This window comes from Palaemon carinicauda, chromosome 6 (genome assembly GCF_036898095.1).
Source record: "Palaemon carinicauda isolate YSFRI2023 chromosome 6, ASM3689809v2, whole genome shotgun sequence".
Taxonomy (NCBI): Eukaryota; Metazoa; Arthropoda; class Malacostraca; order Decapoda; family Palaemonidae; genus Palaemon; species Palaemon carinicauda.
The window spans coordinates 82,694,967-82,697,466 of record NC_090730.1 but is presented as its reverse complement, the minus strand read 5'-3'; the positions used below and the strand labels follow the sequence as shown (position 1 = coordinate 82,697,466).

At 36.0% G+C, this 2,500-nt stretch overlaps 1 protein-coding gene across 8 annotated transcripts in view; it reads right to left on the bottom strand.

Moving 5' to 3' along the window:
• Positions 1-2,500, bottom strand: part of LOC137642582 (ankyrin-1-like) — a 139,871-nt gene that overhangs the window by 91,993 nt on the left and 45,378 nt on the right. The window contains exon 2 of one of the 8 annotated variants that reach the window (XM_068375271.1): positions 295-423. The exons of the other annotated variants lie outside the window; for them this stretch is intronic. The gene's annotated coding sequence lies outside the window, so the exon portion shown is untranslated. The remainder of the gene's footprint in view (positions 1-294; positions 424-2,500) is intronic. 8 annotated transcript variants of the gene reach the window in all.

Below are 2,500 nucleotides of genomic sequence, written 5' to 3'. Positions count from 1 at the left end.
ATTCATTTATTGATAGGGAGGTCAAAAGAAAAGTCAGGAATGACTGGAAAGAATATTTAGACAGAAAGCAGTTTAGGCTGCCAAAGCTATGAATTCAGGGAGAGGCTATGGTGTATGAAACGCTCAATGAATTATTAATGAAATTTTTACTTGGCAAAGAAAAAGAAATATATTCCTATTAAAAAGAGAAATGGATCTATTATAACAACAAATGATGATGAAAGGCAATGCTAGATGAACACTTTAGTGAGGTCAAGAATAAGAGATATGAAGGGAATAATTTGATTGATATACCCAAAGCTGATGAAGACCTTGATGTGTTCATGACCGAATTTAGTATGTTTGAAGTCGACGCTATAATTAGGAAACTCAGGAGATGGGAAACACCTGGATACGGTAGAATAACTGCTGAGATGATATTGGCTGAAAAAGAAGCGACTCCCAGATTAATTACAATATTATCTTGTAAAATGTGTCGTGAAGACGCAACACCTAAAAAACTGGAGCTAAGAGTGTTGGTGAAAAGGGTAATAAAAGGGAGATCTGACTGATTGCAATAGTTTAAGAGGTATCACACTTACGTCATTTGTTATGAAAATATATAGTATGGTCATTCTAATGAGACTAAAGAGAAATATTGATGAAAAGCTGAGAGATGAAGAAGCATGATTTAGAAAAGGAATTGTACTGACCAAATTTTGATTTTAAGACATGTTATACAGTAATGTGTAGAATATAGAAATCCACTTTTAATGGTATCTGTGGACTATGAAAAAATCCTTTTCATAGTGTGCACCCGCCAATTTTATGTAGAGTCTTGCGTTATTATTGAGTTCCTCTTAAACATGTTCATGTGGTTAACTCTCTTCATGAGCATAGCAAGTGGAAAGTTATGTCAGTGGAATCATATCAAATGAATTTTCAGTGAACAGTGGAGTAATCAAAGGTAATGTGTTGTCATATATTGTTTACCCTACTCATGGTTTGTTAATACAAAGAACACTTGGGGTATGTGGAGAAGAATTAAACTGGATTGGTAACAAGATATTAACTGACACGGAGTATGCTGACGACGCTTACCTTATTAGCAGAACACCACAGGACTTACAATGGTTGCTTTACCGGAAGGCATGAAGTATTACATGGGGATGGACTCAAGATAAATAGAAGAAAGACAGATGATGAGAACACAATATGCAATGGAAGATGAAATATTATAAGGAGAAAGGATTAATGAGGTGGAATCATTAAAATATTAAGAAACTATGATCTCTAAAACAGGGTCTTTACAATTGGAGTTTAATGAAAGATTGAAAAAGGCAAATCAGACAATGGCTAGGTTAAGTAGAATATGTAAATCAAGTCGCCGGAAATTGCATATAAAAATAAGGATATATATCATTTTAGTAATACCAGTAAAACAAAAAACAGAGTGTGTGTTGAAACCCGCAGAACTAATACAATGACATACATTTGCTGGGTGAAATTGTAAAGAGGACGGAAAAATTCAAGTACCTAGGGTCATATATGGAGGAAAAAGCAAAGCTCCAAATGGAAGTGAACAGGAGAATTCAAACTGAATGGAATAATTGGAAAAGAGTGTCGGGAATGTTGTGTGATCGAAGGATAAACTTAAAGTTAAATGGAAAGGTATAGGAAACTGTAGTGAGACATACCATGACAGATGGTGAAGAGTCATGGCCCATGAAAAAAATCTTTGAAAACAAAATGGATGTTGCAGAGATGAGAATGCTAAGATAGATGGCTGTGATCACGAGATTGGATAAGGTTAAGAATTACTTGGTAAGGGAAACAACAAAGGTTACAGAGGTGTCAAAGGAAATCCAAGAAAAGAGACCAGGAGTATGTTGGAAGGAGGTTGTTGGAGATGGATGTTCCAGGAAGGAGGAGGAGGGGGCCGGGGGGAAAAAGAAGGTGGATGGAGTGTGTTACAGCAGATATGGAGGAGAAAGATCTCACAGTGGAGGATATCGGAGACAAAAGACATTGGAAACATCTTTCAAGCAATAGCGACCCTTCATAGCGGGAAAAGCTTTAGTCGAAGAAAAAGGTGTTATTGTATTGACATGAGTCGTGCTTTGACAATGAAACAATATACATCAGAGCTTGTTCATTTGAGAGCAAAGCCCTTAGAAGAACATTAAGAGTTAAATTGAAGAACAGGATTAGAAATTAAACTATAAGAGATGTTACTCGTGAGCCATATGTGAATGAGATAATGGTGAGCGGTAGAGGGTCATTGGGCTACACAAGGCACTAGAATAGTTAGAAGACTCAGGCTTATATGGTTCGGGACTATGAAGCTTAAAGTAGGAGATGATGAATGGAGAAGTATTGATTTAAAAGCCCAAGATAAAGAAAACTGGCCAAATCTAACTAACCCCCATTGTGTCAATGAGCGTAGGAAAGGATGATGATGATGATGATGATATGTATGTGTATATATATGTAAATATATATATGTATATACATGTACTCT